Below are 22,479 nucleotides of genomic sequence, written 5' to 3' on the forward strand. Positions count from 1 at the left end.
AATGTTTTGTTCGCCAAACAGTCTCATTCATGGGTTTGTTTTTTTTTTTTTAACTGTTGTTATTTGTCTTCTCTTGCAATGGGAAAATAAGTTCACCGGGAGACTTGAACCATCTAGGACACATAGTGAGCTTGAACTAGCCATTCCCTTGGACCACTGTTGGGCTCTGCAGCTTGCCCCAATTCACCCGAAAACTGCCAATCTCACTCCTAAGTTTTGTCTGGCCGGCAGGGAGGAAGGCATCATGGAAGATTAAAAGCACAGAAAGATGACTTTTGTTGTTACTGTTGAAGGTAGACACAGGAAAATATGTCTGGTTAGGACTGGTCGTTCCTTACTCTCAGATGGAGGTAATCATACTTGAAAGCGGGACAGAAAACGTGCCCAAAAGTAAAATGTGGATATCATTTTTCATGTAGGATTTTCGTAGGATTGTTTCCTCTTGATGGTTTCCTTTCTAGCAGTGGCTCCTTTGGGGCATCGTGGATAACACGAGAACAGAACATTTTAACGTCTTGCTTTGAAGCGAGGATTAGAATTAACTGCCCTTTAAATACAGCAACAAATTGATCCAGCCCAAATCTCAATGAGAGGGGTCAGTCACATTCTTCTTACTTCACAGATGCAGGGCATTTCACACAGAGACACAAGAGAGGGTAAATTACTTGCTCAAGGCCACACAGCAAGTTACTGAGCGGCTTCGAAGCAATTACGCATAGAGAAAGATCTTAATTATTAGAGGCCTGAGATGATAGAAGTGTCATGATATGTGAGGCACCCAGCTGTTCCTCTGCAGTCCAAGTGGTTGCCATATCAACTGCTGTGAGGTGGGGAGCAACCAGCTTAAACCCTGGAGTCAGGCGGGAGCCGAACACGCGACTTATAAGAGTACAGAGCCGCCTCTACAGTCTTGTACACGGCCGCAGGACCTAAAACCGTGGCCTGGGCCTCCTACACAGGGTTCCCAGAGCAAACCGAGTCTCGGAAGGGAAACACTGGGCGTGCTTTATGATTTCTAGAATCAAAGTTCTTGGACCAGAATGACTGTCTTAACTGTAACAGTAATGAATGTGGGTCAGAACCTTCAAGATAATTCGAACAAAAAATGTTTTTAACCTAATTCACATAGGGCAGAGAAATTCCAAGTGATAGATTTTTCATTTGGGGCCAAAAAGAATTGGAGGTAATCTCAGAAGTGTACCTCTTTGGGCCCGGAGGCCAAAACTTGCAGCTCAGAGAAGAGGTATAATGTGAGCTTTAAAATGGATTGTAAAGAGCCAAATAGAATAAAACTGGGGTTTGAGTAGAAGAGTTGGTAACGTGTTACTGGATTTGCTGAGATGAATCATCTGGCCAGTTCAGTAGCACCGACCTGATGGTTTTAATGCAAGGTCTAAAATTGCTAAGATTTGATATTGTAAGTAGCCTGACCACATAGTGAAGATGCTAAGAGTAACTTGATTTTGCTTGTATTGTTCTAAAGTGGATCCTCTGTATCAAAGTCACAGATACATGGGGAAGTTTCAAAGAGAATGTGAATATTCTTCTTCGCAGTTACTGGTTTACATCATCAAATTTCAATCATTCCAATAGGTGTGGTTATAAGCAGTTGGTTATAAGAGCTCGTCTGAACTTAAGAAAGGGATGATTAACTAGAAAGCATAATCTACTGTGATCACCTATAAAATGTACTACCTGAAAAAAAAAATCTGTATTAAAAGCAGGCAGTCTATCAGGCATCATGTTTCCAAATGACACTAAGTCAATTCCCAAACTTATTCTACATGCTACCCCACAGTGAGTCCCCTCATCCTATCCTGTGGTGAATCCACTTGGAGGATGGATCTACTGGAAATCTGATATGATTTCACACTCTCTCAATTTAGAAGCTGAAAAATGTCTGTCGATGGAGAAACCCAAGGCTCTGTTTTTAAAGAGTGTCTCCTACATTACTCACCCTTGTAGTCGCCAGGCAATATCGTTAAATGGAAGTAAAAACAATAGCTAATGGTTATTGAGAAATGAATGCTAGTTGCTATGTGCCTGACACTGGCTGAGTATATTGACATCTGATATCAGATTTAATCCTCACAAGGGCCCAGATTTATCTACATGTTTCAGATGAGGACCCTGAGGTGCCAAGGTGAGGTAACTTGCCAAGGTCACATGCGGATAGGGGATAGAACCAAGATTTGAACCCAGGTGGTCTAACTTTTGGCCCACACTCTTTAAAAAAAAAAATTATTGATGTATAGTTGATTTACAATGTTGTGTTAATTTCTACTGTACAGCAAAGTGATTTACTTATAAATATACGAGGGTGAGTCAAAAATTATCCGCACTATGGCTGTAGAATTTATAGAAATTTTAATATAACCAGAGTGCGGATAATTTTTGACTCACCTTCCTATATACAGTCTTCTTCATAGTCTTTTCCACTATGGTTTATCACAGGATATTGAATAGAGTTCCCTGTGCTGTACAGTAGGACCTTGTTGTTTATCCATTCTATATGTAATAGTTTGCATCTGCTAACCCCGAACTCCCACTCCATCCCTCTGCCACTCCCCTTCACCCTGGGCAACCAGAAGTCTCTTTTCTATGTCTGTGAGTCTGTTTCTGTTTTGTAGATAAGTTCATTTGTGTCATATTTTAGATTCCACATATAGGCGGTATCATATAATATTTGTCTTTCTCTTTCTGACTTACTTGGTATGATAATCTCTAGGTCCATCCATGTTGCTGCAAATGGCATTATTTCAGCCTTTTTTTTATGGCTGAGTAGAATTCCATTGTATATATGTACCACATCTTCTTTATCTATTCATCTGTTGACATTTAGGTTGTTTCCATGTCTTGGCTGTTGTAAATAGTGCTGCAGTGAACAGTGGGGTGCATGTATCTTTTAAAATTATAGTTTTGTCTGGATATGTTCCCAGAAGTAGGGTTACAGACAACTCTACTCTTAGTTTTTTAAGGAACCTTCACACTGTTCTCCATAGTGACCGCACCAATTTACGGTCCCACCAACAGTGTAGAGGGTTCCCTTTTCTCCATACCCTCTCCAGCATTTGTTATTTGTAGACTTTTTAATGATGGCCATTCTGACTGTTGTGAGGTGGTACCTTGCTGTAGTTTTGATTGCATTTCTCTAACAATTAGTGATGTTGAGCATTTCTTTATGTGCCTGTTGGCCACCAGTATGCCTTCTTTGGAGAAGTGTCTACTTATGTCTTCTGCTCACTTTTCAGTTGGGTTGTTTGCCTTTTGTTATTGAGTTCTATGTTGACCCACATTCTCGTGTTGCCTCCTAGCATCGTTCATGGACTTCCCCTGTAAAGCTATTTTCTTAAGAAAGAGGTATCGGTCATCTCACTGTGACTTTGACAGTATTACCCACCTTACACATTTTAATCTTAACTATAATTGTGAAATTGAAAGTTTATTTTCCAGTTCAAGAAAAGTCAGCAGGAAGATTTCAGCTTCTGACCAAGATGGAGTAATAGAGTGGGCTTACCTTCCTCTTGGTTGAAACTAGTTTTTAAAAGGCAAAATATTTTTATAGAGTTAAAAATTGAATGTATTTGGGGGGGATCTGCTTGCAAAGCACTGGACACCTGACAATGAATGACAGTGATCCTTAAGAAATGGGAAACAAATAAGGTAAACTCTCAAATGTCCTGGCTTACTATCTGAAGAGATTTTTCAAGCCGTGGCTCAGGGTATGGAGCTAGGAGGAGCCTGGTGGGCTCTCTGTGTTGAGGAGACAAAGCTGAGAGCCCAGGAAAACCAAGGTGGCTAGAATTCATATGAGTACTGGAGAGCAGAGAGCCATGTAGAGAAAAAAGTCCAGACATCACCAGAAGGTCCCCCTTGAGTACTCAGCTGAGTACTGATCAGCTTATGTGTATGGAGAAACTCCTGGAGGCTGGGGAAAGAACCACCTGAGAGGTTTAGAGATGACAGTGCCTGGCATTTACCCATGGCTGAAAATAGTGCCTGTTTCCATAAGCCAGGCAGAAACCCTCAGGATTCACAGGGCAATGGGTACAGTACATAAAAAGGTCTTAATAACAGGGAAAAATAAGCTGTAAGCACAGGGAATATGGCCACTATTTTACAGTAACATTAAATGGGATATAATCTATAAAAATATGGAATCACTATGTCGTACACCTGAAATTAATATTTTAAATAAACTATATTTCAATAAAAAATAAAATAAGCTGTAAATTGAGCATGACCCAATTATATGCTACCTGCAAGACATGCACTGCCTCTATAAAAAATATAAATCAGTTAAAGGGGTGAAAAAAGCTACACTGTGTGTACTGGGTTGAATAGTGTCCCTCCCTCCCCAAATTCACATCCACCCAAAATCTCACAGTGAGATCTTATTTGGAAATAGGATCTTTGCAGATATAATTAGTAAGATGAAAGCATCCTGGATTAGGGTGGGCCTAATAAGAAGAGGGAAGGAGACACAGAAACACAGACACACACAGGGAAGAAGGACATATGACAGCAGAGACAGAGACTGGGATGCTGCTGCCTGCAGGCCAAAGATACCAAAGATTGTCCACAGTCACCAGAAGCTGGGAAGAAGCAAGAGGTTCTTCCCTAGAAACTGCAGAGGGAACAAAGTCCTGCCAACCCCTTGATTTCAGACTTCTGGCCTCCAGAACTGTAAGAGGCTGAAATTCTTTTGTTTCCAGTCACCTAGTTTCTGGTAATTAGTTATGGAAGCCCTAGGAAATGAATACAGATTTTGGTACTGGGAAATGGGGTATTGTTGTGACAAATACAGTTAATCTGGAAGTGGCTTTGGAATTGGGTAATGAGTAGAGCATGGGAGAATTTTGAGGTGCATGACAGAGAAGGCCTAGGTTGTCTTAAAGAGTTTGTTAGTAGGAATATGGACATTTTAAAGCTGATTTGGTAAAGGCTCAGAAGGAAGTGAAGGCACGTACAGAAAGCTTTCATCATCTTACATAATCCATATATCATCATGAACAGAATATAGGTAGAAACGCAGAAATTCAGGTGCTTCTGGTGAGGTCTCAGAACAAACATGTTATTGGACACTGGACAAGAGACAGTCCTTGTCATGAAGTGGCAGAAAACTTGGCTGAATTGTACTCTAATGTTTGGTAGAAACTAGAATTTGTAGGCAATGAACTTGGATATTTAGCTGAGGAGACTTCCAGCCAAAGTGTGGAAAGTGTGGCCTGGTTTCTCCTGTTGCGTATGATAAAATGAGAGAGGAAAAAGATACATTGAAGAAGGAAATGTTAAGCGAAAAAGAACCAGCACTTGATGATTAGAAAGTTCTCAGTTTGTCCAGAGTGTGCTCTGGAAACAAGGCCAATGCTGTGGTTGAACAAACCTTCACTGAAAACATTAAAGGGTATGACTCATGGATCCAACCAACCATCCCAGAAGAAGCCAGGAATGGAGATGGGGTTATCTCGGAAGGATCCGTACAGAATCCTCTTATGTAATGCTTTAGATCCCCATGACATACATAGGAGACCAACAAGGTTTTAAAGAATGTTGTATTAGGAGAAACACAGACAGCTTGGCCTGAAGGGAACAAAGACAGAATGACATGGAAGAAGGCTGTCAGATGTCTTAGATTCTATAGTAGAAAACAGGCCGATAGAACTACTAGACTACAAACATGCTCTGCTCCTCAAGAATATGGAAAAATTTCTCAGACTCTGAGGACAGAGCTGTAGACACAGAGGAGGGGCCAGTGGGGCCTCCATGAGCTCAGAGGCACAGGTTGATGAGATCTCTGCCAGCCCAGAGGCAGGAGCCGGCTCAGTCTTCATGGGCCCAGAAGGTGGATTATTTTCAGGCCCTGAAACCTAATGGAACTTGCCCTGCTGGAATCCAAACTTGTTTAGACCAATAATGACCCTTTATTGCTTTTTTTTTTTTTAATGGAAATGTATATCTTATGCCTGACCCACAATTCATTAATTAATTAACTTATTTATTTTTAGGTTGTGTTGGGTCTTCATTGCTGTGCGTGGGGTTTTCTCTAGTTGTGGCAAGAGGGGGCTACTCTTGTTGCAGAGCACAGGCTCTAGGCATGCAGGCTTTAGTATTTGTAGCACATGGGCTCAGTAGTTGTGGCTCGCAGGCTCTAGAGTGCAGGCTCAGCAGTTGTGGTGCATGGGCTTAGTTGCTCTGTGGCAGGTGGGATCTTCCCAGACCAGGGCTTAAACCTGTGTCCCCTGCATTGGCAGGCAGAGTTTTAAACTACTGCACCACCAGGGAAGTCCCACCTGACCTACAATTGTACTTTGAAAGGAGATAACTTATTTTCTAGTACCACAGGCCTACATATAGACAGGGATTTTCCCAGGATGGATCACACCCATTACCTAATTTGGATGATTTATATGATGATATTTGGAACTTTTTTGAAATGATGAAATTCAGATGAGATTTTGAATTTAAAGTTAACGTTAGCATGGGTTAAGAATTTGGGTCATATTGAAATGAGATGAATGTATTTTGCATTCATGGATGTGTATGGATGTGAGTTGGGAGGGGTCCAGAGAGCAAACTGTAATGGGTTGAATAGTGTCACCCCCCCCCCCCCAAAGCATGTCTACACAGAACCTCAAAATGTGACTTATTTGGAAATAGGATCTTTGCAGGTGTAAGTAATTAAGATGAGAGCATACTGGATTAGGGTGGACCCTAAATCCAATATGACTGGTGTCCTTGTAAGAAGAGAAGATACAGAGACATAAATGGGAAAGATGGACATGGACAGTAGAGGCAGAGACTGGAGGGATGCAGCTGTAAGCCAAAGTCACCAAGGATTGTCAGCAACTACTAGAAGCCAGAAAGAGGCAAGGAGGGTTCTTTGCTAGAGAGTTCAGAGAATGCATGGCCCTGCCAACATCTTGATTTTGGACTTCCAGCCTCCAGAATTGTGAGTAAGTAAATTTCTGTTTCTTTAAGCCCCTCATTTTCTGGTATTTTGTTACAGCACCCCTAAGAAACTGATACAGCATGGTAATGCTCATCAAAAGAAAGTTGGAGTGGCTCTGTTAATAGTAAGGATGTTACCAGAGATAAATAGGGTCATTTGGTAATGATAAAGGGGTCAATTACCAATGTATCAATAAGATATAGAAATCCTAAACTTTCATGCATCTAATAACAGAGATTCAAAATACATGAAGCAAAAACGTAGAAGTAGACAAATCCACAATAGTCAGAGGTCTCAACACTCTTCTCTTAAGAAATAATAGAACAGATAAACAAGAAATCAGCAAGAGTATAAAAGATTTGAACACTTGAACCAACTTGACCTAATTGACACTTATAGTACGTCACACCCACAACAACATTCATGTTCTTTTTCAAGTGCCTACGGAACATTTATAAAATGGACCACACTCTAGGCCAGAAAACAAGTCTCAGTGAATTTAAAAGTATTCAAGTGTTACAAAGTATACACTTTCACAAAATAGAATTGAATTAGAAATCAATAACAGAAAATCTCTAAATATTTGAAATGAAAACAACATCTTCTAAATAATCCATGTGTCAAGAAAATCAAATGGAAAATCAGAAAGTATTTTGAACTGAAAAAACAATAGAAACATAGCATATAAATATTTGTGGGATGCCACTAAAGCAGTATTATGAAGACTTTTCAGCACTAAACTCCTATGTTAGAAACAAAGGAAAGTCTCAAATTGGTGACTTCAATTTCCACATTAAGAAACTATAGACAGAAGAGCCAATTAAGTGCAAAATATGTGGGATAAAAGAAAAATAAAGAGAATGGAATAGAAAACAGAAAAACAAAAGAGAAAATTAATGAAACCAAATGCTGATTCTTTCAGAAGATTAATAAAATTACTCAACCTCTAGATAGATGGATTAGGGGAAAAGAAGAAAACTTAATTTACTAGTACCAACAATGAAAGATGTGGCATGATTAGTGATTCTACAAGTATTTAAAGAAATAATAATGAATACTATGAACGACATTATGCCAATAAATTAGAAACATAGATTAGGGATCTACAAACTTTCTGTTTAGAATCTACAAACTTTCTCTTAAAGCACAAATGAGTAAAAACTTTAGGCTTTGAGGACCACATATGATCTATGTCACATTTTTTTTTCAATCTTTAAAAATGTAAAAAAAAAAATTAGCTTGCAGGCTATGGGCCAACTGCTGATTTAGATGAAATAGACATATTCCTTGAGACACACAAATTATTAAAGCTCACTTGAGGAAAAATAAATACAGTGGACACCCCCACCCCCACCCCCGCCAACCCCATCCAGGGATGTGGAACCTGCGGTTGTGGATATGGAGGGCCAGCTGTACTGTGCCATTTTATATAAGGAACTTGAGCATCCACAGATTTTGGTACCTGGAATGGGGGGTCCTGGATACCAAGGGACCACTATAACCTGAACAGCCCTCTATCTAATAAGAAATTGAATTTGTAGTTAAAAACTTTCTCACAAAGAAAACTCCAGATCCAGAGGGGCTTACTGGTAAATTCTACCAAATATTTAAGGAAGAAATAATACAATCCTACCCAAACTCTCCTAGAAAATTAAAAAGGAGGGAACACTTCCCAACTCACTCTATAGACTAGCATCACCCTATTACCAAAACCAAAGACACTACAAGAAAACTACAGATCAATACCCATTGTGAACACAGATGTACAAATTCTGAACAAAATTTTAGCGTATTGAATCCAACAATGTATAAAAAGGAAAATTCACGATAACCATGTGGCTTTTATGTCAAGAATGCAACCTTGTTGGATCATTTGAAAATCAATTAATGTAATTATCTGTAGTAACAAACTAAAACCATCTAATAGATGCAGAAAAGGATTTGACAAAATTCAACATTCATTCCTGGAAATAGCATCTCAGCAAACTAGGAATAGACAGGAACTGCCTCAATCTGATATGAAAAATTAGCTGCTATTATCATACTTCATAGGGAAAGACAATGATTTTCATCTAAGCTCTGGATCAAGACAATGATGTCTGCCTTTCCACTTTTATTCAGCATTATACTGGAGATTCTAGCCAGTGCCGTCAGGAACACTGATATAAAAGTGTAGTATTAAAAACATCTGTATTGAAAAGGAAGAAGTAAGCTGTCTATTTAGAAATGATATGATTGTCTAGAAAATTCTGTGGAATTTACATAAAGATACTAGAACTAATGAATAAGCTTAGCAAATTGACAGGATGTAGGATCTGTATATAAAAGTAAGTTGTGTTTCTATATACTGCTGTTTATTTTTTGATTGGGGTATAGTTGATTTACAATATTGTGTTAGTTTCAGGTATACAGCAAAGTGATTTCAGTTATATATATTTTTTCCATATTATTTTCCATTATAGGTTATTACAAGATGTTGAATATTATTTCCTGTGTTGTACAGTAAATCTTTGTTGCTTACCTATTTTTTTTTTTTGCTTACCTATTTTATATATAGTAGTGTGTATCTGTTAATCCCCTACTTCTAATTTATGCCCTCCATCTCCCTTGGGAACCATCAATTTGTTTTCTATGTCTGAATCTGTTTCTGTTTTGTAAATAGATTCATTTATATTATTTTTTAGATTCCACAGATAAGTGTTATCACATAATATTTGTCTTTCTCTGTTGGACTTACTTCACTTAGTGTGATATTCTCTAGGTCCAGGCATGTTACTGCAAATGGTAATATTTCATTCTTTTTTATGGCTGAGTAATAGTCCATTGTGTATATATACCATGTCTTCTTAATTCATTCATTTTTAAACTTTTTTTTTTTTTTAATTGGGATCTTCCTGGAGCAGAGATCGAACCCGTGTCCCCTGCATTGGCAGGCAGATTCTCAAACCCTGTGCCACCTAGGAAGCCCATTCATTCATTTTTGATGGACACTTATGTTGCCTTCATGTCTTAGCTACTGTAAATAGTGCTGCTATCAACATTGGTGTGTATGTATCTTTTCAAATTATAATTTTCTCTAGATACATGTCCAGGAGTAGGATTTCTGGATCATATGTCAACTCTATTTTTAGTTTTTTGAGGAAACTCCATACTGTTTTCCATAGTGGCTGTACCAATTTATATTCCCACCAACAGTGTAGTAGGGTTTCCTTTTCTCCACACCCTCTCCAGCATTTATTGGTAGATGTTTAAACTATGGCCATTCTGACCAGTGTGAGGTGGTACCTCATTGTAATTTTGATTTGCATTTTCTAATTAGTGATATTGAGCATCTTTTCATGTGCCTGTTGGCCATCTGTATGTCTTCTTTGGAGAAGTGTCTACTTAGGTCTTGCGCCCATTTTTTGATTGGGTTGTTTGTTTCTTTGATATTGAGTTGCATGAGCTGTCTGTATATACTACCATTTATGATACCATCGAAAATATTAAGTGCTTTGGAGTAAATCCAACAGAAGAGGTGAAAATCTATACAGTGAAAGCCACCATACATGCAGAGAGAAATTAGAGAAGACCTAAGTAAATGAAGGGCAGTAATACCAATTCGTGTGTCAGAAGACTTAATATTTGTTAAGATGTCAATTCTCTCCGAATGGATCTATAATTTTAATGCAAAATCCCAGCACGCTTTTAAAAATAGAAATTGACTAAAATTCATGTGGAAATGTGAAAGGCTTAAAATAACCAAGGTAACTGTGAAAAAAAAAAAAAAAGTTGGAAGGCTAATATAATACTGCATGATTTCAAGACTTATTATCAAGCTGCAGTAATCAAAACAGTGTGATATTGATAAAAAGATAGATAAAGGCAATAAAATAGACAGTCCAGAAAGAGATCCATATGTAATGGACAACTGGTTTTCAACAAAGATGAAAAGACAATTCAGTAAGAAAATGATAGGTTTTTCAACCACATGGTGCTGGACCAATTAGATATCCACATGCAAAAAATTACTAAAATTTGGTCCTTGCATCATATAAAAATAACTCAGATATCATAGGACAAAACCTAAAACTATAACTCTTCTAGAAGAAAACATTATAGAAAAATCTTTGTGACTTTGGATACACAAAGATTTCTTAGATACAACTCTAAAAAGAATGATGTAAAAGTTAGCGATTGGACTTCATTTAAAAAAAAATCCTTCTCTTTGAGAGAACTCATGAAGTGAATGAAAAGAGAAGTCACAGACTAGGAGAAAACATTTGTAAATTGTGGATCTGATAAAGAACCCTGAAAATGCAACAAGAAAACAACTAAATTTTTTAAAATTTGGGCAAAAGATTTGAACAGGCACTTCTCCAAAGAAGGTATAAAGATGTCAAATAAGTACATGAAAAGATGATCAACAGAAATCCAGATTAAATCTACAGTAAGCTACAGCTATACGCCTATTAGAATTTTTAGGCTAAAATTGAAAAGACTGATCATACCCAATCACTGTAGACAGAATTTCTAGAACTCTCATATACTCTCCTACACTCCTGGTGGATATGTAAAATGAAACAATCACCCCAGAAAGCTGCTTGGCAGTTTCCTAAACAAAAAATTAAATAATACACCTACCACATGATACAACCATTCCACTCCTGGATGTTTACCCAAGTGAAAGGAAATCATACAATGTCCATACAAAGATGCGTACATGAATGTTTATAGTCGCTTTATCTGTAATAGTCAAAAGGTGGAAACAACCCATGTGGTTCCAGATACATTTACTTTTTGCAGCTTGTCTGTGATATCTGTGGAACATCAGGGTCGCACCAGTCCACCATCTTAGAAAAAAGAATGGATAAACAAACTGTGGCGCATTCAGGAAACTGTGCTCAGCAGTAAAGAAGAAGGAACTATTGATATAGGCTACAACATGTCAGAACCTCAAAATGATTACCCTGAGTAAAAGAAGCCGGACTAAAAAAAGTAATACTGTATGATTCTATTTATAGAAAATTCTAGGAAATGCAAACTGATGTGGAGTGACAGAGAGCAGATGAGCGGTTACTTGGGGATGGGGAGAGGGATGGGAGGAAGGGACTACAGTGGGGCAGAAGGAAACTCTTGGGGTGGATGGGTATGTTCATTATCTTGATTGTGGCAGTAGTTTCATGGGTGTATACATATCTCAAAAATTACCAAATCCTACACTTTAAGTATACTCAATTTATTGTCTATAATTATACCTTAGTAAAGCAGAGATGAAGACTTCCTAAAGGAGGAGAAGGAGAAGAAAGGAAAGGAGGGAGAGGAGGGAGGGGAGAGAGGGAGGGGAGGGAGGAAGAGAGGGAAATTTCAGCTCTTGGGGAAGCCATCGGGGAGGCCAGGTTAGTGAGAGGAAAGAATTTCCTTGAAGCTCCCCAATATTTGCTAAGCTGAGTAAGACTGGCCCTGACTCTGCATATGAGCTACCAGACATGTTCCACTGGGATGTTTGTTCCAATGGTTCCAGTCACATTTACTTTTTGCAGCTTGTCTGTGGTATCTGTGGAGCATCAGGGTCGCACCAGTCCGCAGTCTTAGAAAAAGCTGAAAACTTTCTTCTCCCAGGATGTTAGATGAAAAAGTGAAGGACTCCACGTAGAACCGAGGCCAAAAACAATAACAACAAAAAAACAACCCAGGCCACAGTTGTCATCTGGGACTTAATTTTCTATTGGTAGAAATACCTCCTCACTTTCTGCTTAACCCTTACTGCAGAGAATTTTGTTCATTACAAAAATTTCCAGTAAACAAGCCCCATTTAGGAAGATACCAAGTTATAAAACGAACGACATCTGGACCATATTCTTTACCCAAACGAGTCCCCAAAGGGCTCCTTTAAATAGGAAAGCTTTCGGAGGACATATAAAATTGATTTAATACGTACAGAATTGGCTTTACATGCATTTCAGGAATCTATCTACATGCTCTTAAGCCAGCCTCACGGAGTGAAATGAGTTTTTGCAGAAGCAGCCCTTTCTGTGGATGGGCCTCTCTGGTCCCAGGTGTCCCCCCACATCCCCGCCCCCCCACAAGCACCCCCTGGCGGCCAGTGATGAGGGCGACCTTGATGCCCCTCCCCCCACGCCAAACTGCGCCTGTGCGCTGCCCAGGCGCCCACAGAGCAGGCCTCGGGGACCTTCTCGGCGCCCCTAGCGGACGGGAGGCCTGCCGAACTGCCGTCAGGAGGCAACCTGGGCCCGTCGCCCTTCTTCCGGCGGGCAGATCCCCAGGCCGCTGCACGCCCGACGCCATGAGCGACCCGCTGGCGGTGTGGCTGGACCTGGCCCAGTGGCAGGCGCGTTAAGTGGGCGGCCGTCGCAAGTGGGAGGCGGGTCCCGTGCAGAGCCTGGTGCGCGCCCGCCGACCCCTCTGAGACCGAGCCTACGTGGCCCTCCCCGGGACCCGGGGCGGAGGGGGATGCCCAGCTCCGGCCGCCCATCCAGAGATGCCGCAGTGAGCCCCTGCACCTCAGAGGACCCGGCACCCTCACGCCTCCCAGCAGAGCTGCTGCCCGGGAAAGACCCCCCACCCGCGCCCCCTCGGGGCCCTCGGGTTGGCTGCGCGGCCCCTGAAGAAAAAACAAAAAGTTTTGTGTGTAGAACTTAAGTTTTCTGTGCCCACCTCCGGGGCGTCCTCCCAGGCCTACTTCTGTGCTTTTCCATCCTTGAAGGGACCCATGGAACATCTTGTTCTGTTTGTTTTGGGGTTTTTTTTGGGGGGGGGGTTAATTTATTTAATTTTATTGGCTTCGTTGGGTCTTCGATGCTGCACACGGGCTTTCTTTAGTTGTGGTCAGTGGGACTATTCGTTGTGGTGCGCGGGCTCCTCCTTGCGGTGCCTTCTCTTGTTGTGGAGCACGGGATCCAGGCGCCTGGGCTTCAGTTGCCGCGGGCTCTAGAGCGCAGGCTCAGTAGTTGCGGTGGTCAGACTTAGTTGCTCCGTGGCACGTGGGATCTTCCCCGAGCAGGGATCTAACCTGGTTCCCCTCTATTGGCAGGCGGATTCTTAACCACTGTGCCACCTGGGAAGCCCCTCTGTTTGTTTTTAAAATCAGCAGCATTCAAACCCAGCGTATTCTTCCGCAGCTGCTTGTTTTTATTCTTCAATATACCTTGGAATTCTGTCCTTTCCAAAGTATATGCAAGTTCTAAAAAGAACTTCACAAGGCTTCCTGCTTCTTTCTAAAGGCTCCATATTCAGTCCACGGTGTGAACATAGCACAGTTTATTCCATTGCCTTATTCGTGGGCATTTGGATTGTTTGGGTTGCATGTAGAGCTATGATGAATGTCAAAGGCCTTATTGTGTGTTGGTGGGGGGCTGGGGGGGGAGGGGTGTGGATACCCAGGGGTAGTTTAAGCTTCAGCCCTAGTCCTGACCCTGAGAAGAGTACTGTTTGATCTTCTTATCTGCTCTCACAACCTCCAGTACATTCACATCTTTTCCGCAGAAAGTATCTGTGTCTCAGAACCAATAAGGTGAAAGCTTATAGATCTATTAGCAAAGTTGGGAAGTGAAACTTTTTTTCTTAGATCCCAGTTTCTCTCACTTTGGCCATTAGATTGCTGTAGTGATCCACCCAGATTATCATCCTGTTTTTGGTGTCTTTTGATCATGACTAGCCATGTGTTGTTTTTTTCTTGTTTCAGTCATTTACTGTAGAGTTGCACAGGCCTGGGTTCACATTTACTTGACTTCTCTGAACTTCAGTTTCCTTATCTGAAAAATGGGCATGATAATGACTAACGGTTGTGGGGAATAGAAGAGGGAATTTATGTAAAGTGTTAAGTGATCAAACCACAGTTAAGCACATGGTCATTGCCGGCTGTTATAGAATACATGATAAACTCTGCAGTGTAAATTGCATCTAAATCTATCTCAATATTTTGAATATTGGGGGGATTTTTAACAAGAGCCATGTTTCAGTGTATTAGCATCTCCAATGTATAGTCTGTCCCATGGGTGTAATTGCTGTTTACTTACCCCCCATACAACTGCACAGGCCCTGTTTAGGCTTACATTAATTGCCTTTAAGATTTGGTCTAAGTTTAGTGGGCTATTAGATAATCTCAAGGTTGTAAAGGACCTTAAAAGATGGTCTGTTCCAGCCCCTTGTCCCCCCCATTCCCAGGTGCACAGACTTGGTATAACAATTTATTTCCCAGGACAGCTAATTCAACCAGATAAGTGGTGAAAATATCCTTAATTTCCAGAGTGGTATTACCTAATTTTCTTCTATCGTCAAAGTCATTCAGGTGATTAACTTTCAATTATTCCCTACATAAATGGGAAGGAACTGAAGCTTCATTGATTCGACGTATTCAATTTATTGAGCACTTTGCAAGAGCCACTGTCCATTCTGGGTGCTGGTGATAGAGATGGACAGGACCCTGTTGGACTTTACAGTCTAGCCGGGGAGGCAGTGATAAAGTGCACTTGAGTTGGAGTCTATATTTATGAGAAGGTAGCATTTCATTGATATTAATTAGGCACTGATTCTGTTCGGCTGATATTGACCTTGTGCTCCATGACTTACTAAACCAAGAGACAGATTTGTCACAATCCAGGGACTTCTTAGTTTTGCACTGCATAGTTGAGGCACTGTATAAATATGCCATAAATAAACCAAGAGGCAGTGTTCTGTCATATAGAACTAGCGAACACATCTTTCTAACGCAAGCAATTTTTTCCCCAAAAATCTTGAGCAAGAAAACATACTTTACAAATCTAGCATCTCTTTTTTTTTTTTTAATTAAAGGACACACACACATACACAACTAAAAGGGAAAATTGTTTTCCAGCTTGCAGCAGGCCCTAGAGATTTAAATCCTGAAACCTTCCATTTGTACCAATAATTCATATACAGCTATATAGGGTGAAAAAGGTTAATGATGGAATTTTTTTTTTAAGTATGTTCCATTGACTATAAATGGCAGATCTGACAGTTAAAATGAAAATTGTTCCAGAAGAAACTTTAGTCACACTAATTATTTGAGACGTTATAAGGATGTATAATTATATTCTTCACCTTTAAAAAAAAAGTTTTATTACAAATGTGCTTTTAAAGAACAAGTAGAGAAATAAAAGCTGTAATTGTTCTTAATTATAGCTAACTGTAATTGCACTCGATTGCAATACGCTGAATATCACCAATGGCTAAAGCAATTCTGGCATTCAGACAGTGCACCCACGTTCATGAGATGAGGTATAGATTTATGAATATTCTTTTATCTGTAATTTAGCTCTTTTACTGTTCATTCCTTTTCTGTTGGTTTTATTTTATTTTATTTTTAGTGATTGTAGAGATATAATTGTCATCTGTGAACATGTGCAAGGTTGGAGAATTCATCTGGGGTTGGTTCAAAATCCCCATTGCCACAAAAAAAGACATATTGGCAGTTGTTAAAGGAGACATTTGGACATGACCCACCGTGATTGAATACACAGATTTGAATTTACAGAGGTAGTGATGAATGCTGCATTGAATTTACCCAGCCGGATCCAAGAAGTGACCTGGAAGATGCGAGAGATCTGAAACAGCCTTAACTACCCCTCTGCAGATAGCTCGCAGAGTCATGTTATTTTAAGCAGGTAAATTTAAGAAGGGTGAACGCATCCCGTGAACGGGAGAATTTTCCTCTCACTCCTCCCTCTGTGCTCAGAACTCATATGGAGTTTTGTGTTTCTGCCAGCCATCCTTGCCTGCCTTTCCGAGTCGGAAGGGCTGGGCAGGAGTCCCTGAGTTGACTGTTTGATCACAAACTCTTGAACCTCTTAGAGCCTCACTTTATTTGTCTGCAAAATAAGGGGTAGTAGTGCATCCTGTTCCTCATCCAAGACTGTATCAAGGAAGATTGAAAAACAAAATGAATATACTCTTGAACACGACTGGAGAGAAGAAGTAAATTCTTTAGCTTCAGGAGAAAGGGGGATTTTATTATATTTTTATTATGGCCACTGTTATGAAAAGTAGAAAACCAACAAACAACCAAGATTCCCCCAGATCACATCAGAACAACCCTTATTACTTTTCAGTGTCCATGGATGGGTGCTATGAGCTTTCTACCCTATAGCCAGAGTAAGCTTTGACAGAATTTCTGGTGTATTTTTTTAATTAAAAAATTATTTATTCTAATTTAATTAAAATTTTAAAATTTACTAATTAAAACAAATTTTAATGCCCTGGCCTTAGGCCCATTCCTGACGACAGTTTGGAGGCCGGGTCCTCGTAGAAGGAAGCCCTCTGAAGTGCTGGCCTTTTGGCTACTCTGCATCCTGAGCAGAAGCGTATCTGTTCCTTACTTGGGATATTGGGTGGAAACAAACAAGACCAAGAGGTCTGAGCTTCAGCTTGTGTTCCTCAAAGCCCGGCAGCCCCCAGTGACTTGCAGCTCTTGTCGGTAAAGTGGGGAGAAAGTAATTGGACTCCTAGCCAATCTCCAGCCAGGGGTCCAAGAGGTGGTATAACCCATCTCCATCTTTTTCAGTAAGTTGCTCCATCCCCCGTGGAGTTTGACTGTGGCTGTTGGAAGCCACCACCTTCTCCTTCCTCTCCCCACCTCCCCCCATCCTCCCTGTGTCTTTGGTCCTCTGCCACCCTCCCCCAGGCCAGAACCCATTCTGGGCAAGCCCACAATGTCCTGCAAGCTTTCACATCTGCCTTGTGCTGGGCAGTGGCTTTTGTATTTTAGATTCTTGGAAAGGACAGCATCTGTAAGACAAAATATCTTTCCTCTTGCTAAAGTCTGTTTCATCAGGCAGGACTTTGGCGTAGTGATACTGATGAAGCCGCTCTGGATTGGTTTTCCCGGAAACCTCTGCAGAAGGGGAGCGTCATGGGATGGGGTGGAGAAAATCTCACCCTGCTGTTGACGCGTGGGCATGCCTGTTTGTGGGCGTTTGTTGCGGTGGCTGCCCCACTGTGTGGTCAGCCTGGTGAGCGAGGGGTCCGTGTTTATTCCTTTCCCCCTTCATCCCCAGCACATAGAAACTGGCACATAGTAGGAGCTGTAGAAATATTTGTTGAACAGATTAATAAATAAATGCTAATGATAAATGCTAATGAACTCAATACCCATACATGTCAGTTGATGGATTAGGCCATTAGTCAGACATTACAATGCAGGCTGGTATTTGCAAATCCCTCTTTGATCCAGAAATTATCAGGAGTGGGGATGATTTTCTCTCATTAAGAGGACTTATTGGTGATATTATGTTTCTGGGAGCTGAGAGAGAAAAATTAGGCTTTTTTGCACAATGGGCCTCCTTTTAAACTGATTTATCAAAGGAAAAACTTACTTTCAATTAATGTGAGGGGCATATTTTCCCTTAAGAAGTTCACTTATGAACTGTGGTACAGCTGCAGGCCCAGTGATAAAGCGATGTTGAATGCAGAGGTCTTGTAGTAACCTGACACCCCCTCCCCTGTCAGAAGCCTAGGGTGTGAAGGATGGCTGATTTAGTTCCTACTGGGTCATGTCAGTTACCCATGGTGGATTCACAGAGCAGAAAGAGTAGACTGAGGTAAATACGTGAGTGTGGAGACATAATTCTCCTCCTCCTAATTCCACCAGCAAAGTCCAGGACAGGCCTCTTTTTCTCAGGTGCATTCCTGAGCTAAGTGTCAAGATGACATTTTTGAAAGAAGAGAAAACAAAAGCCCTTAACACCATCTCCCAATGACGGAAGGGATGGCGGTGCTATTTGAACAGTGGCCTGACTCACGGATGACAGTCAGGGTGCCACGGTATCTCTGGCAGATTTGATTACGAGAAACCTTGGGTGATTTTGTTCTCAGAGCCTGTGAGCACAAGAACACAGAGGCACACATTTGTGGCTGTTTTATATGAAGAACACTAAAATAATCTGAGGAAATCTGGAGCCAAAGCCGATCTTAGCAAGGAATCTACACAGGACTGGCCTGTTCAGGAGGCTGGGTACATCAGTGATTAGATGAAATTAATCTTCGTGCAGCAAGTCTTCTGACAACCCACCTGGCATGCATGCCCGCTGCCAGAGGCTTGTTCCCCATAACCTCCCAGTGCGACCCTGATTCCTGAGGATTTGGTTGGCTAAAGTCCCATCTCCCCATGGTGGCTGCCCTCAGCCTGAGCTAAATACCAAAGTGATACAAAGAGAAACTCCACCTGGTGGACTTAATTTTTTTAAAACTCAGGTGTGGGAGGTTTAACCCCTGGGAGCACAGACTCGGCAGAAGGAGCTTGGAGTGGTACCTCTCGTGAAGTTGGTCTGCAGGCAGGACCACTTCTGTGGATGCTGCCGCTGACCTTTCATTCACTTCCACGCCGGAGTGGATTTAAGAGGCTGGCCGGCCTCTGTAGTGATGTGAAGTGTCTCTTGTCGAAAACTGCACTTTTCTAAGTGACTGGGTGAGCTTCTCTGAGGGTCTCGTCTCCCCTTTTAGTTTGTCAGTATTTGCAATGTACAGGTCCCCACTGTCTATCACTTTTTTAAACTGCATCATCATCTCGTATTGCCTGTTCCAGGCACTGGGTACCAGTGATTCTTTGCCGAAAAGAAAAACGAAATGCGGTAGTGCAAGGGGAAGAAAGGGACGTAAGAAGGGAAGGTGGGGGTAGAAGTGGTTGTGTTTCATGCCTTCACATATTCAGTCTCCTTATCAGAGAGCCCTCTTTGTAGAAATAGCTCCCCCCATAGAAATAACAGCCCCCCCTGACTCCCACTATTACGTACTATCTCCTGCCTTGCTTCTTTCTTCATGACGTGTGCTGCGTAAGGTAGTGAGAAATATCCATTTGTTCGTTTGGCTTTTGTCTGTCTCCCCCTTCTAGACTGTAAAGTTTCCAATAGTTGAAGCCATTTTTTGTGGTTGTTCTCTGTTCTAACACAGAACCCAGAACAAATGAATGGATGTGAAAAATAGATGCATCAGATCTGGTAGATACTGAGCAGCAGTATACCATAGTGACCACAAGCACGGGCCGTGGGGCCAGAAGCCTGGGTTCAAATCCTGGCTCTGTCCGTCGCTAGCTTTGTGGCCTTGGGAAGCTGTTTTACATTTTTCTGTCTCATTTTCCTCATTTGTGTTGTAGCTGAATCATAGTAATGACCTCATGAGGCTTTTAGAAGGGTTGAGTGAGTGCCTGTAAATGGCCTAGAATAGTGGCTGGTATTAAATAAGAGCCCAGTTAATGTGTGCTATGGGGTGTGTGTGTGTAGATTTCACCATGTGAGAGTAACTTGGGTTTACACACACACACACGCACACGCACACACACACATTTTAATCATGAGACTAAAAAATGAAGGATGAAAGGGGAAGAGAAGAAACGAAGGACCAAAATAAAGAGAAGATAAATTCAGAGCAATGATCGGAAAGAAAGAAGTTGGGCGAGGGGAAGAAGCAGCGTCTTTGGGCTTGCTTTATCAGAGAAGAAACTTTAATCTCTAAGGTGTTTTAAATTTCCCAGACCTAAGGGTCGCCATATAGGAAGAAAGTTAACTTCTAAATTGATATATGAATTTGTAACGATGCCTTGAAGCTAATCTTTTTAGCTATGTATTATTTGGAAATAGACCCAACTTTAAAGACCCACCATTTGCCCCAAGCACCAGGTGACAAAAACAAAAACAAAAAAAAAAAAAAGAAAGAAAGAAAAAGAACAAAGTCTGATTATACTACTTTATAGTACTTTCACCCTTAATTGAAACAAAGAAAACCACACTCCTCCTACGGCCAGAACATGCAATCATTTACTGACAGGACAGGCAATAAAAGTAAAAGGTATTTTAACATTTTTTTAAAAGTCTTTGTACTTTTGGAAGAATCAGAGCTACCATTGGAGAGAAACATGCCAGGTCTTAAAAATATTTATCATGCTGACACACAATTAACGGGAGGCTCTCATCTCCTCTGTTTTATAGTCGTCAGCTAATTTTGGAAACTGGCAAGCTGCACAGAAATAGATAGCTCTTACTTCAACACATCCTAAGAAAAGAACTGTTTGCATAGTTCAGGAATGGGATGGGATAGGAGAGGATGAGGAAGAGAGCTATTTCAGACAGCTAAGAAAAGTGGGCATCACTCTGTGTGCCCTGGCAAATGTCCTATGCATTTAAAAGTAAAGTTGTTTTTAAGGAATGCTAAATAATCTACAAAAACTGTAGAATACACTTGTCTGCTTTTGAAAGGTACTTCTCTCTTCTGTTTTTTTTTTTTTTTCTTCCCTTAAAGAGGAATTTATAGCCCAGCTTCAAATTTGCAGAAAGCTTTCCTGTTTGTTCACATGGATGATTGATCCAGCAACTCTAGATCAAAGGGCAGCATTATTATTCTGTTCTGGGACTTACAGACCCCCACGAGGCAGAAGGAATTGCCCAAGGATACGCCATCTATCAGAAATGCGGGCCCTCCATCGTTTTGGTCCATCTCTTAGCCCCAGGACAATTCAGTTTCTTGGAACATGTGACTTCGCTTGGTCATCCTTTTTCATCACTGTTTTCATTCAGTTTTTAGCATTCCCCCTCTTCTTGAAATCAGATTATCTTGGTAATGACAACTAAGGAAAGAAAATTAGTGCAATTAAACTCCAAATATTGCTGTAACTAAAACAGGCGTTTTAGAAAATTGAGACTGGAATTACCTGCCAGTAGACAATGTTTCATGGTTCTCTTGCACTTATTTTATTGTGTCTGGTATGCTCCAGGCACTGAGTATTCAAAATCTTGAGTACGATGTGATCTTTGACTTAGAGGAGCTTTCACTAGTGGAAAATTCAGAAGTATTCACCACTTTATACTTTACATAATATCCTTTATTGGAGGGTAAACATGTGGAAAGAAGGATCAGGGTTTCATTTCTCTTGGTGCTTCTGAAAGTACCCAGCACAGTTCGTGCTGAACGTATTGTAAGTGCTCAGTGAATATGTTGGATAAATAAATATTAGCGATGAAGATGATTTATGCTTAGAAAGTAATGTTAATGGACATGGCGATCTGTACAAGTTCATTGAAGAAAGCATGGTCCTTATGGCATCTTTTTTCCAGTGAACTTTATTTTTTTAAGTAGCTGTAGGCTTATAGCAAAATTGAGGGGAAGGTAGAGCGATTTCCCATGTGCCCCCGCCCCCGCCACACATAGGCCCCTCCAGTATCAACACCCCCACCAGGTGGTACGTTTGTTACAGCTGGTGGCCCTACATTGACACGTCCTCATCACCCAGAGTCCGTAGTTTACATTAGGGTTCACTCTTGGTGTTGTACATTCTGTGGGCTTGGATACAGGTTTATACCATGCGTCTACCAGTATGGTAGCGTGAGAGTAGTTTTACTGCCCTAAAATTTTTTCGTATGGCATCTTCTTTAAGTTCTCTCAATTGGGTTATGAAGGCACATTATCTAGATGAAGCATAGCATTATTACACCACGTTTATCTTCCTCAAGGGTTCCTTTACAAAAGGTATAAATTCATGAAAAGGTGAATATTTCAGATGATTTGTTAGCAGTAATAAA

The 22,479-nt window shown here is 40.9% G+C and overlaps 1 protein-coding gene across 4 annotated transcripts in view; it reads left to right on the top strand.

Annotated features, from left to right (window-relative positions):
- Positions 1-22,479, top strand: part of CELF2 (CUGBP Elav-like family member 2) — a 508,100-nt gene that overhangs the window by 90,365 nt on the left and 395,256 nt on the right. The gene's annotated exons all lie outside the window — the stretch shown is intronic.

The sequence above is a fragment of the Hippopotamus amphibius genome, chromosome 4 (genome assembly GCF_030028045.1).
Source record: "Hippopotamus amphibius kiboko isolate mHipAmp2 chromosome 4, mHipAmp2.hap2, whole genome shotgun sequence".
In the NCBI taxonomy this organism is placed as follows: Eukaryota; Metazoa; Chordata; class Mammalia; order Artiodactyla; family Hippopotamidae; genus Hippopotamus; species Hippopotamus amphibius.